This window comes from Phacochoerus africanus, chromosome 9 (genome assembly GCF_016906955.1).
Source record: "Phacochoerus africanus isolate WHEZ1 chromosome 9, ROS_Pafr_v1, whole genome shotgun sequence".
Lineage (NCBI taxonomy): Eukaryota > Metazoa > Chordata > Mammalia > Artiodactyla > Suidae > Phacochoerus > Phacochoerus africanus.
In genome coordinates, this window is record NC_062552.1 from 69,909,719 (window position 1) to 69,923,463 (window position 13,745).

A 13,745-nucleotide genomic window follows, 5' to 3' on the forward strand; every position below is an offset into this window, starting at 1 on the left:
GCACAACATGATTTTTGGTTGAGGTCAGCAGTGTGCCTTGGAGGTGGGTCAGCAGTCATGTTAGTTAAATTTCAGAAGAAATTAAACACTTTAGTGGCAAATCTTGACTAGTATGGCATGTTCTGCAGGGCCTGAAAAGGAGGCCAGACCACTGTTGACTTTGTTTGGTTGTCAGCTGGCCCAGGGAAGCAGACAAAAGCCAACAAAGACAGGGCAAAGTTCTTAGGAAGGAGATGGTGGTAGAAGACTCCAGCTAACATAATAGTTTTATTTTCCAGTGTTTTGCTAAAAAATTAAAAAAAAGAAACCCACACTTACAAAAAACCCCCAGGAGTGTCAGAATCTCACTGTCAGATAGAAAACAAGGTCATGAATGTGAACAAGTTGATGGGGGCTAAAGAGAAGTGCTCATGAGATTTGGAGTAAGGACCATGAATATTAACAAGACAACATCAGAATGGAAAGCCAAGCCAGATGCACTCCCCATAAATCATGCCATCTGCAGCTATTGTCTGCTTTTAAGCTTCACAACTGTTGGGTCTTGAAGGTATATTGGAAGAAGTGACTGTTCTCAAAATATTTGTATTGAAATATAAAGTGATGCTGGTTGATCGTTGGTTGAACAATACAGTTCTTTTGATAGTTGCTACTGCGTGTCTGGAAGCTCACTCAGACTAAATCAATGACGGATGACTTCACCTCAAGGTTCACATAGACCCAGGTTGTAATCACAGTGCCAGGCCCATGGAGATCCAGGGACTGTCCTGTAGCCAGGCCTCTTGAGTCTGGAAAATAGTTCTTTCCCCAAACGGTGACTCAGGATGCCTCATGATGCTAGTGGCAGAGACTTTTCTTCTTCCAGTATGAGGACTCACTAGATCAGCTCTAGCTGTCTGCCATCACCCACACTCAGCTACTCTAGTGCTCTTTATTCTGACTACCTCTGAATGTCATTCTGCCTTAGCACCTGCTACCAACTTCTCCCTCTTTCTGCAAACCTCTTAAGAGAGAGGATCATTTGATTCGGATCCCCATCCAGTACAGGTTCCCTTCTTGAGCTAAGACTGCTCCCCACCAGATTATAGGTTGAGTCTAATCACCGATGGCCAGGGTGGTAGGTCGTGTATTATAGAACCAGGCAAGGAAGCAGTGTCTGTAAATATGGTAGTCTCCCTCAGAAAGAGCCAAACAAGAGGTGAGTGCTCAAGATTCTTGCTGGAGCCATTTCACTGTGACTGGAAGGCAATTGGCCATTGCCTCATGCCCAGGGTAGGGAGAAAGAGATCACATGCAAAGGGATGGCTAGGATGCCAGACTCTGCTATTCACAAATAGGCTGGATAGCACAGAATTCACACCAACACATCTCTTGTCTCCCTACACATCTGGGCCTTCATCCAGGTATCGTGAATTCTGCTAAGAGAATGGGCAGCAAAGTGAGGTGGAGAGCAGAGTCCCTGGAGTCATAGCCTTGGCTTCCAGCATTGTGACTTGCCTGTATATACCTATCATGTTAGAAAAGCTCACTATGCCTCAGTTTTTCTCACTTGTAAAGTGGATATATAAGTACTCGTCTCATGGGGTTGTAGTGAGGCCAGGGGAGAGATAGTACGTCTTTTTGAATGTTCTAGGCTCACCAGCGTAGTGTAAAAATACAGTCCGCCTAAGGTCACCTGGGTGGACCCTCACCTGTTTGTTCTTGTGCTGTTTTGGAGTGTCCTCCCCGTGCCTCCCCACCCCGTGGGGCCTGAGGCGGTGACCTACCCTGTCTGGGTTACTTTCTGTCAATCTGTAGTTTGTCTGAGTTACTTTCTGTCAATTTGTAGTTCTTCAGACATGATAGTTATTTTAGTGTATTTCTTCCAGCCACCTGGCCATCTTCCCACTGATGTCTTTCTCTCCAACCAGAAGGAAAATACCTTTCCCTTCTATGTCCTAGTTGGGAGAGAGCCATACCCATAGTGGTAGCAGCTTATATTGAGCACCTCACCTCCCTGGAATGGGGCACTTCCAACAGCATGGGTTGGGCTTGAGTGGCATCATTTATTTTTACCCCAGGATCCTTCCTTTCCAGGACCCCTAGATAGTCCCCAGAGGGCTGGTTTCCCTATGTTTTTTTTCCTCATTTAATGGTGATTTCTTTCTTAAGTAATTTCTTTTGGCTCTCCTCCTTGTTCCTTACCTGTATCAAAATCCAAGTAATGACAGGGATTCATTTCTCTCTCATGTGGCTCAGAGAAAACCACAGAGGTGCTCTCTACAGGCAAGGAGTTCTTGCTGTGATGCGCACCCAGAAGGATTCTCCAATAGTGATGCTTTAACTTCACAACTGGTGTTTTTAAATCCTCTTCTGCCTGGCTGAAACCCCAGGGCACATGTGTGAAATGCTTGGCTAGTTCCCAGCTCATGGAAGATGCTTGGTCAGTAGTTGTTACAGTCATTATTTTTACTGATGCCCCAGGCCTGCTTTGAAATTACTGTTCTCTGGTTATATCTTTCTGTCTGTCTTTCTATCCATCCATCCAACCAACCATCTATCATGTGTGTACTATGGTCTCCAGAGAAATAGGAAACAGAATCAACAGTATGTATATATATCTATATATCTATATATCTATATATATATCCAGACATACCCTGTCTTATTGCACTTTTTATTGTGTTTCGCAGATATTGCTCTTTTTTCTGTTTTTTTTTTTTTTTTTTTTAAACAAATTGAATGTTGTGGCAAACCTATGTCAAGTAAGTCTCGGTGCCATTTTTCTTTTCTTTTTTTTTTGGTGGGGGGTGGCGGGCTGTACCTGTAGCATATGGAAGTTGCCACGCCAGGGGTTCAATTGGAGACCTATGCTACAGCAACACGGGATCCAAGCCATGTCTGTGATCTACACCACAGCTCACAACAATGCCAGATCCCCAGCCCACCGAGTGACGCCGGGTATCGAATCTGCATCCTCATGGACAGTAGTTGCATTCGTGACCTGCTGAGCCACAAGGGGAACTTCCTCTTTGTGGCGTTTTTCCAACAGCACTTAGCTTACTTTTGTCTCTGGGTCACAGTTTGGTAATTCTTAGAATATTTCTAATGTTTCACCATGATTATATTGCTATGATGATCTGTGATTAGTGATCTTTGCTACTATTTAAAATTTTTGGTTTTGTATTTTTAAATTAAGATATATACTTTTTTTAAGGCACACCTAGTAGATCACAATATAGTATGAACATAATTTTTATTGTATATAGTGGGAAACCAAAAGATTGATGTGACTGACGTTATTGCAATATTTGCTTTGTTGTGGTGGTCTAGATCAGCAATATCTCAAAGGTCTGCCTATATACACATTTATATGTGATACGGTCTTACATATATAATATGTATATTACATATATGTGTGCATGTGTGTGTATTATTATGAGTAGTTTGAGAAGTTGCAAGCTGGAGATCCTGGAAAGCTGGTGGTGTAATTGCAGTATGAGTCTGAAGGCCTGAGAACCAGGGCAGTTGATGGTATAAGTTTCAGTCCAAGGCAGGAGAAGACCATTCTCCTAGCTGAAGTAGGTGGGGAGCAAAGGGAGCAGATTCCTTCTTCCTTTGCCTTTTGTTCTATTCATGCCCTCAAGGGATTAGCTGATGCCCACACACACTGGGGAGGGCAATCTACTTGACTGAATCCACAGATTCAAATGCCAGTCTCATCAGGAAACACCCTCAGAGACACACCAGAAATAATGCTTAATGTAGACACTCCATGCCATGGCAGCATCAAGCTGAACAAAATTACTTGTCATGCTATTTGGTATGTGTGTGTATATTTACATATTCAGAATACGCATACATTATATACTCACACACCCCTACCCACACACCTACATGTAATCAGTTCTCTGAAGTAACTGCCAACTCCTGCTGGTTCCTCATCATACTTGGTATGTTCCTGGCTTTCCATATGGTCCGTATTAAGTTTTTATTACTTTAGCAACTCTTATATGAGGCAGAAATTTCTTAAGGAAGGATTAAGTGTAAGATCTTCATTATTTATTCTGTGTGTGTATGTGTATACTATTTATTCTGACAGAAACTCATACCTTGGAGGTAAAATAGGCAGCACTTTTCCAGAGCACTTAGATTTTCTTATTTTTCTCCTTTAGACATAAATGAATATCACCAAAAGTTAAAGTGAGTGAAATGCTGAGCTCACTGTAGTTTTTGCCTGCTGATGACCACAAGGTCCATTTCTTTAGGTACAGAGGGCACCAGAGAAAGCATAAGACAGGCAAAAGGCAGGTTGGCTGCAGTCTGACACCTGTGTTTCCCATGCTGACACAGCATTTCTAGTATTTGCCTCCTTATGGCAAGTGCTTTCATGTGGGAGGAGGCCAACAGATCTTTTTATTATAGGAATATGTCTGTGGATGCTGTTCTTCATATATACCTATGCTCTTCTGCAGAGGAGATGCTTTCAGTAAGTGGGACTCATAAACGCGGTGGCAGGATCCAGCGTGGCTTTGAAAAAGAAAACTTGGAGAATTAGTAAGGCTTCCGCTTCAAGGTGGCTTATGCTTATCCATGTCCCAGCAGTTCTTGAAATACCTGCTCTCTGATGGCTGATGGATAAGCATTTCCTTCACATCATATTGGTACTTTTATAGTCAGGTGATGAAAGGGAGCATGGTGCTGGAAGTCTGACCTGCTTGTGCATATGTGAAGGTGCAATTTCCTGAGCTTTCTTATGGCCTGGCTCAGCTGTCCAAGGATGTCGCTGGTATCTCAGGAAGAAGGTACAACAATGATTCTGAAGGACTACTGGCTGGGGTCAGGGCAGGGCTGGTGCTGGTGTCACAGAGGAGAATTGAGCAGTTAAACTGGGCCACGTGGGGGCTCCTTCAGTCCTGAGCTTCTTCAATCTTATAGTTCCAGAAGTTTTTATTTGAGAGAATTAATAAGGCAATTATCCTGATGCTCTCTATTCACTTATTACCATCCTCTCTTTTTCTTTCTGTTAAAAGGAAATAACTTTATTAAAGTTATTGAAAACAAGGACACAGCCTGAGGTCAGATGATCTGATGCTCTAAGTCCTTAGTGAGCAGGCACAGGGACATGGGGGTTAGAAGGTAAATGAAGTTGGAATATTTAGAAGCAAGTGGAAAAGCTCCCTTAATTTTGCATATCCTTGGGCATCTATTTTCTGGATATCTTTGGGGTCAATCTATCAATCGTGGAGTTCCCTGTTGACATGAAAGGCGGGTTTGTGAGGAGGTGAAGGAAAGAAAGAAAACATAGCTGAGAAGGGCATTTGCCTCCTTAATGTGGGAACTTATTTCTACATCTTATAAACTATTATCCCTATTTTTACCAACTTCAAATTGAAAGTGGTCTCTTTTTCACTCTTGCCTTTGGACGACTTTCCTCCTAAACACAAGCAGTTTATTAGAAATCTGATCACCAAATACTCTGGAGCCAAAGGATTGTTTCCAGGGCTGAATCTTGATGTCAGCACAAGGGTCCTGAGCCGTCAAACATTTCTCTGAATTCAAGGTGCCTGAATGCCGGGGCTCATAAGGCTGAATTCTTGAGATGCAGGAGCTGCCTCTTGATGTCATGTTAGGATTCAGAGTCTGTGCTGAGGCAGATCCATGGGGTGTATACACTGACAGTTTAGCCACATGGGCAGCCAGGAGAGAGGTGACAGCTGGCACACAGTACCCACATACAGCCCACATGGGGGATCATGTCAGATAGGGCCAGGATGGGGGGCAGAGCAAATCAGAGGTGACATTTGGGAATGAGAAAATTGGTTGACTTATTTCCTTTCCTTCCTGTTACTACAGCATGGGGACAACTTGGGACATTTTGTGGTTCTTCCAGAGGAGATATTTGAACTGCTGCCTACAGAGAGGCGGTGAGGGCCCTACCTTCCTGACGGAGGGAGGAAGAGGATTGTGTACATAGAGGAGAACTGCGCCCTGCGCCTTTGACACAATGTTTAGCAGCTGGCAGAGGTGCAGAATGGGCCAGAGAACTTTGCTGTCTACAGAATCTTGCTCCTACTCCCAAGAGCCTGTGCCACAGAAGGCAAATGGCACCAGAGTCTTTAGGAAGGTCTTAGGCATATCCCTGATGTGGCCATGTGGAGCCCAAAAGCTGCAGAGCTGAGGGCCTGGCTCCTGGGTTCCTGTCTGTGAGAATCACTCCCAAGGCACTTACAGCACCTGGTGGCAATAGAGGTCTCTATGGGACCAACCAGCAGCCCCCTGAATGGATGGCAGAGCCCTGCCCTCCAGAAATTTACAAAGTGGGATGTGGTTATAGCTGACGTGCACTGAGCTTTGGACCTTGTAACTACCACTTTTCTGGATTTTATGTCATTTTAATCGGCATAACAATCGTATGAGGTTATAAAATTCTTTTATCTTTGTAGAGGTGAGGAGTTGAAGCTTAGAGAAGTTACTACCTGGGACCACATAGGCAATAAGAGATGAGGCTGGGATTGAGTTTAGGCAGTCTGGCTCCAAAGTTCAGTTGTAGATTAATATTTTTAAATAGAGACATTAGTATCAATCAGTGTAGTGCTGAGTAGCTGTTCTTAATTTTTTTCTAGTGGTAAGATAGGGTAAAACCAGCTGTCCCTATACAAAGTATTCTGTGACAAATCCGATGACACTTTCTCCCCTTGATTCTCATCTAGGATGTCTGAATCTCAGGAATGATAGGAACAGACTATAAATCAAAAGGTACTTGGATGTCAAGGGGACTAAAGAAGGGGAATTTCAAGAAGGGAGTAGACAACAATGTTAAATGCTACAGAGACAGGAAGTAAAATGGGAATTTAAAAGATCTTATCAGATTTGCAATTAGATTTTGTGAGCTGAAACAATCTATTATCCCCTGATATATCAGAAGAGCTCTCCCCCCCATTCTCAATTTTAGTGAAATAAATAACACAATATGGTAGTAAACTCAAAATATATAAAAGTTGGACAATGCAAAGTCTCTAGGTCTCCCTCCCATCCCTGTACCCCAGGCACCCAGTTTCTTTCTAGCAAGTCAACAGTTACCAATTGATATGTATCCTTCCTGAGCTACTCTATGTACATGTAATAAGTAAGTGTATTCCTTTTTCTTTTTTACACATAGAGTATGCAATACTTTGTACCTTAAAAAAAACGAAACAACCGTAGTCTTGTAGACTGTCTGGTGACAGCACCGCAAGTGTTTCTTTATTAGTTTTGCAGCTGCACAGGGTTCCAAGGTTTGGTTCTGTTCTAATTATTTAATAAATGTATGTTTTGAGCTGGCCCTAAGAAAGCACCAACATCTAGGAAAGATACTGGAAAGGTCTTTCTCCTACAAGGACAGAAAGGCAGCTATCTGAAGGAACTATATGGAGCTGAGGACCATTTATGTTTAGGGGTGCTTATCCCAAGTCTAATTGAATCCAAGAACTAGCTTACTTCTGAGGGGTGTTCTTACAAGGACCACCCTGCACTGTGATTTAAAAACTTTCTTTCTGAAAATGGTGTAACTTCTTAGACATTGGCTAGAAGAAGTCAAGACATTGTCTCCAATCTTTTGGGAAATGAGGGATGTTATAATTGTGTCTTTTTGACTTTGTAACTCTAGCATCCCCAGAGTATCTTGCACATAAGAGGCTTTTCATAAAAGTTTGTTTACTTGAATGAATGAATGAGGGCACATGGCCACATTGGATTTTTGAAGTAGAGTCAGTGAATGAGGGTTTGTGACTAGAATCTTCATTCATCTATCATCTGTCCTGTCGAATGTTTACTTTAAGGACCAGCTTCTGCTAATCAGTCCTGGTTACTGGGCAAACTTATACAGTCTTTCCTCCAGCTCCTAAGAACTGAACCAATTGTGGATCAAAAATATATTTTTTAAAAAATATAACTTTGTCTAGATACTCATGTTGCAACAGAAGAAAGGGTGGGGTAAAAATGTAATTGTAATGTATACATGTAAGGATAACCTGATCCCCTTGCTGTACAGTGGGGAAAAAAAAAAAAAAATGGAAAGTTCCAAAAAACAAAACTTGAATTTGCTGCATACTGGCAACTATTTACATGGTACTTACATTGTATAAGGTATTATAAGTAATCTAGAAATGATTTACAGTATAGAGGAGGATGCATATAGGTTACACGCAAATACTATATACAATTTTATACAAAGGACATTAGCATCTGCTGATTTTGGTGTCTATGGGGCTCTTGAAAACAATCCATCCACCGTCCCCAGAAACCTAGGGATAGCTATACCTAGAGAAGTTATCAGGCTGAAATAACTTGGTCAAAGTATCTCTAACCTCTATGTCCTCAAATTACTAACATCGTAATACCTCGAATTCCTCATTTCAAATGGAAAAGATATAGACTCAGATCTGTGCAGTACAAATTCCACCACTTACTAACCGAATGACCTTGGATAGTGGCTGAACTCTGAATTTATATTTCCTCATATGCAAAGAAGGAATAGTATTACCTGTTTTCTTAGGGATTTTATTAGGATTAAACGAGCTAATATTTAAAACACATAGCAAAGTCCTTGTCTGATAATAGAAGCTTAAAGCTGTTGATTTGCTCTTCTTTGCTCTTCTGCTTCTCATAAAGTATGACCCATGCAACTGACCATTGCTGACTTTTAGTGTATGTTAATTTATAAATAAATTGGAATATAGGTTTATGAATCAGTTTTCTGTGTTTGGCTGTAATCTTAGAATGTTAATGATCATAAGACACTTGAAGATTGTGTAATCCAAGCTTTTTGTTTTCATTTTGTTTTGTTTTTTGCTTTTAGGGCTGCACATGTGGCATATAAGTTCTCAGGCTAGGGGTCTAATCGGAGCTGCAGCTGCCAATCTACACCGCAGCAATGTCAGATCTGAGCCATGTCTGTGAACTACAGCACAGCTCATGGCAAAACTGGATCCGTAACCCACTGAATGAGGCCAGGGAGTGAACCCACATCCTCATGTTACTAGTCAGGTGGGTTACCACTGAGCCACAATGGGAACTCCAGTTTTTGCTTTTTATTTTTTAAGTAGAGGATACATGATCAGAAATTTGTGTGAACTGAATGATGTAAAACATTACTCAAAGAATTAACAACTACAAACATTTTAGCAGCACAAAAAGTAGTCCACAAACAGTTTAATCAGTTTTATTCTCAAGAAGGTTCATAATTTTAGGCCTAGTATATGTAATTAGCCAAATATAAAAATCAGTGAGAATTCTTATATATTTAACAGACTAGGGAGTTTTTGAATTGTAGCTTATATTCTACAGGCATATCTCAATTCTGAATCTACATCCATGTTCCTGAGTAGGTATAAGCATTGGTTTTAGCACTTCTGTGAAAGACAATGTGTTTTCTCAGAATTGGTTAGATCGATGTAGGTATGATTTCTAGAATTAGGCAACTATTTCATTGTTTTTTTTTTTGTTTTCTGTTTTTTTTTTTTTTTTGGCAAATGGTAGAAAGTCCTCTCAAACTGTCTTAAGCCAAAAAGTGAATGTAATGACAGGTAATTAGAAAAAAAGATTCAGGCATGTCTTAAGGCTGTCACTGTAAGTTTTTGGTCACAGAAAATATTTAGGAGTCATTTTTGTTTAAAGAGTTGACTTTTGGTTCATTAAAACTAGACTGAAAAAACCCAGGTCTTCTTTAACTTCAGTATATAAATTTTATTCTTCATATATGTCTAGAAAATTTTTAATATCAGACATTGAATTTTTTGTTTCTAGTTCAATTGACGTTTCTTTCTTTCTTTTTTTAAAATGGCTGCACCCACAGCATATTGAAGTCCTGGGCCAGGGATTGAATCCGAGCCATGGTGCCAGGCTGGGGATTTAACTGGTGCCTCTGCAGCGACCCAAGATGCTGCAGTCTGATTCTTAACTCACTGCACCAAAGTGGGAACTCTGAAGTCTTTTTTATATCTTCTACATATCTATTTTAAATTGCTTGGAGGTCCTTGGTGGGAATAATTGTTTTAATGTTTCAGCTCTGGCATTTCTAGGTCTGTTTCTATTGAGGATTTTTCTCTTCATTGTACTCTTTATTGTCCTATAATCTTATCTGGTAAGTTTGGACACTGTAACTTTTTATCTTCTTGGGGGCTTAGATATTTCTGTACTTCTCTATTCTTATACTTTCTTGTACATGGTAAAGTTACTTAGAAACAATTTAATCCTTTTGAGTCTTGCTTTTAAGGTTCCTTAGGTAAGACCTCAAGAGCATTTAGTTGGGCTAATTTCCTCCATGACTGAGGTAAAAACACTTCTTGAGTACTTGACATTCCCCATGAATTGGGTATTGGGTATTGGGAACACACCCTATTTGTGGGCCAACAATTGTTCCTGCTCTTGTGTTAACTCTGAGGTAGTTATTTCCCTGGGCTCGGGCAGTTTCCTTACACACTTGCACTGACCAGTATTCATCTGACCCTCTGAAGATCTCTATCTAGAACTCTCTTCCTGTGTAGCTTTCTTCTTTCCATTACTCCACCCTATGACTGCAAACTGCCTTGACCTTCCCAGCTGTCCAACTCTGTCTCAACTGAGAGACCTCTGGACTAGCTGCACCCTGAAAATAGTCTCTTTAAGAAATAAGCTGAGCAATTATAGGGCTCATATCTTGCTAAATTTCTCTTCTCTTAGGGATCATTGTTCTGTGCTGACATCCATTATCTGAAAATCACCGTTTCTTATGTTTTGTCTGGTTTACATTTCTTTGGCTCTCAAAAGATGTTTAAATAATCTGCTGGATTTTACTGTCTGTCTCTGGCTCCAACACTCAGATTATGCTAATGATAGACTGGGGGGTTCAAATGATGTCATTAGGATGTCTTTGGGCTCCGTATTGGCTTCATTCTCACGTGTCACATGGCAGTATTTACAGCCTCATGTTTAAACATCTCCAGTTTAAGTGTAGCAGCAAAGAGTACTTCTGCAGGAGTCTAATTGCCTTTCCTTGGTTGGGTTTACTTATCTATCCTGTAACCATTTACTATTGTCAGGAATGCTGTCAGCTCCACCTGAGCCATACGGATGAAAGGAAAGGAAGAAAAGATCAGAGTGACAAAAATTAGGGAAAACGATGTTGGCAGAAAAATCAACATACGTCATGATAGTCATGTAGCCATGGTCTTTTCTTAGTTCTAGAATTGATGTAGTTCTGATTCTTAGGATACTTGAAACAGAGAGCTTGCTTTTAGCTCAATCTGCTTTCTTTTGAAATTGAGCCATATGGAGCGGTTGATGCTTGATAATTTAGACATCCTGAGGTTTCCATTAGAAAAGCAGCTACCGTCATTTAAAGCCCAGTACACATTCGTCAACACCCAGACATTTCTTTGGATATAAACTTTTGAGACTCGCGATTCTGTTGAACCCTGGGCAATTCAACAAAGTGAAGCTGAATGGTCCCTAGTTCTGTTAATTCTATGTCTGTTTTGATGTGGTTGCCACAACAAACCAGACATTCAGTTTCCAGTGTTCTTTAGTCATATGTCACCTCAGTACAATCTCATCAGCCTCTGGAGTCAGGTTGCTCTATGCCTAGCAATTTTAAAAAATTGTGAAAAAATTTCTCCAAATGCCCGTGGTGTGATGATTTGGCTCTATTTAGGTAAATTAGGTAAATTATAATCTCCACACAGCTTCAACCTCTTTTAACTATTACCTAAAAATGGCTAAATTTTAAGGGAATGAGTTGAAAATTTACAATATTGATCACACTAGGATGGGAGTCTATCTTCCAATTTGTCACAGTTATGACTTGATGGTGATGAAATGGAAGCTTTCATTTCAGGGCAAATTTCTGTTTTGACTTGAATTTCCGCAGCTCTTTTTTATTTTGCCTTTTCCCAACTGACCTTTCCCATGTTTATGCCAAACTACTCAAATTCTTTCTTATGGGAGGCTAAGTCTGCTGGTTCCTTATGAGCTCAGTGGTAGGGAGTACGTTTTGTTGAGCATCCTGAGCTGGCCAGTTCATGTGTGCTGCATTGCCTGGAGGGTGCCTGCTCTGTACCCATGCTGGGTTACCCAGACCAGGACAGATGGGACTAAACTATGGACTGTTTGAGAAAAAACAAAGTTTCTCTGGCTTTTTTTTTTTTTCCCCTTCATTTTAGACCCGCAGCCATGGCTGTTGGAAGTTCCCAGGCTAGGGATTGGATTGGAGCTACAGCTGCCGGCCTACACCACAGCCACAGCAGCATGGTATCTGAGCTGTGTCTGTGACCATAGCTCATGGCAACACCAGATCCTTAACCCACTGATCGAGGCCAGGGATCAGACCTGCATCTTCATGGATACCAGTCAGATTCATTTTCGCTGTGTCATAAGGTAAACTCCTGGGATATCAATCTATCTACCTATATGTATTTTTAAAGGCCTCAAATCTATCATCTATCTATCATCTATCTATCCATATGTATTTTTAAAGGCCTCAAATCTTTATAGTCTCACAGAAAGGTTTCTATCTCAGAACCTTGGCAATGACCTTTTATGTGAACTTAAGGCAAGCCTGAAAGAAATTACTGCACGTTCAGAGACTACTTTTCCAACCCATTTTAAACTGCACAAAGATAACATGAAGAGACCACTTCCTTTTGTCTTTCATGTAGTTTTAACATATTAACATGTTCTTAAATTAACTATTTAGAGCCTGACTTCTCCAATACTGAGGAAACAGGGACACTGCTTTTGCTCTTCTGTAGCTTATCATCTCAATTAGCTGTGTTGTCTCTGCATAACGTTCTGTCCTGAAGCCCTGAGCACCAGCCACTTTGACAAATGTAGTGCAATGGATTGAATGTTTGTGTCTTCCACAAATTCATATGCTGAGGCCTCAACCCCAGTGTAATGATAGTAAAGGCCTTGGGTGGTACCTGGGCTTGGATGAGATCATAGAGGTGGTACCCCCATGATGGGATTGGTGCCTTCAAAAGGGGAGGAAGGGACCAGAGCTCTCGCTCTACTTCTACCATGCGGGGATACAAGAAAATGACTGCCTGCAAACCAGGAAGAAGGTTCTCACCAGATAATGGATCTGCTGGGACCATGATCTTAGAATTTCCAGCATCCAGAACTGTGAGAAATACATGTTTGTTGGTTAAGCCACCCAATCCATGGTAATTTGTTATGGTAGCCCAAACATACATCCCAGGACTAGGCCAGATCAGCCAACCACTACACAACTAGAATTATTTTTCTTGACCTGTGCTTTGGCATGATGGCACTGATGCATGGTGGATGGGGGTGCAGAATGTTTATCTATTATCAGGATGTTGCCTGTAATGCTCCAGATTCCTCTTGATGAGGCTCATTAGGAGGAAAAGCTCCCTGACCTTTATAATAGGAACAGTTTGTTTTTCCAGAGTAGTTGGTTTGCTTTTATCTTACGACTGCCCTGGGCTGTATGATGGATCAACATTTCTTCTCAGTGCTGCACCCCAGGCAGATAGGAAGGTTAGAACCAAATTTAACACTCACTTGTACATATTTTTAGAACTTTACAGGATAAATGTTTTGTATCTTTCCACTCTAGATGTTGTTAATGTTTGATTTTGACATTTATAAAGGAGAGACTTGATGTGATAAAATGTACATAGGTGTGCCAGAGGGAGAAAAGACATTTAAAGTGGCTTTAAAATCTTCACATTAAAATCTAGAGGTGTATTTCCTGCTGTGACACAGCAGGTTAAGGATCTGGTGGTGTC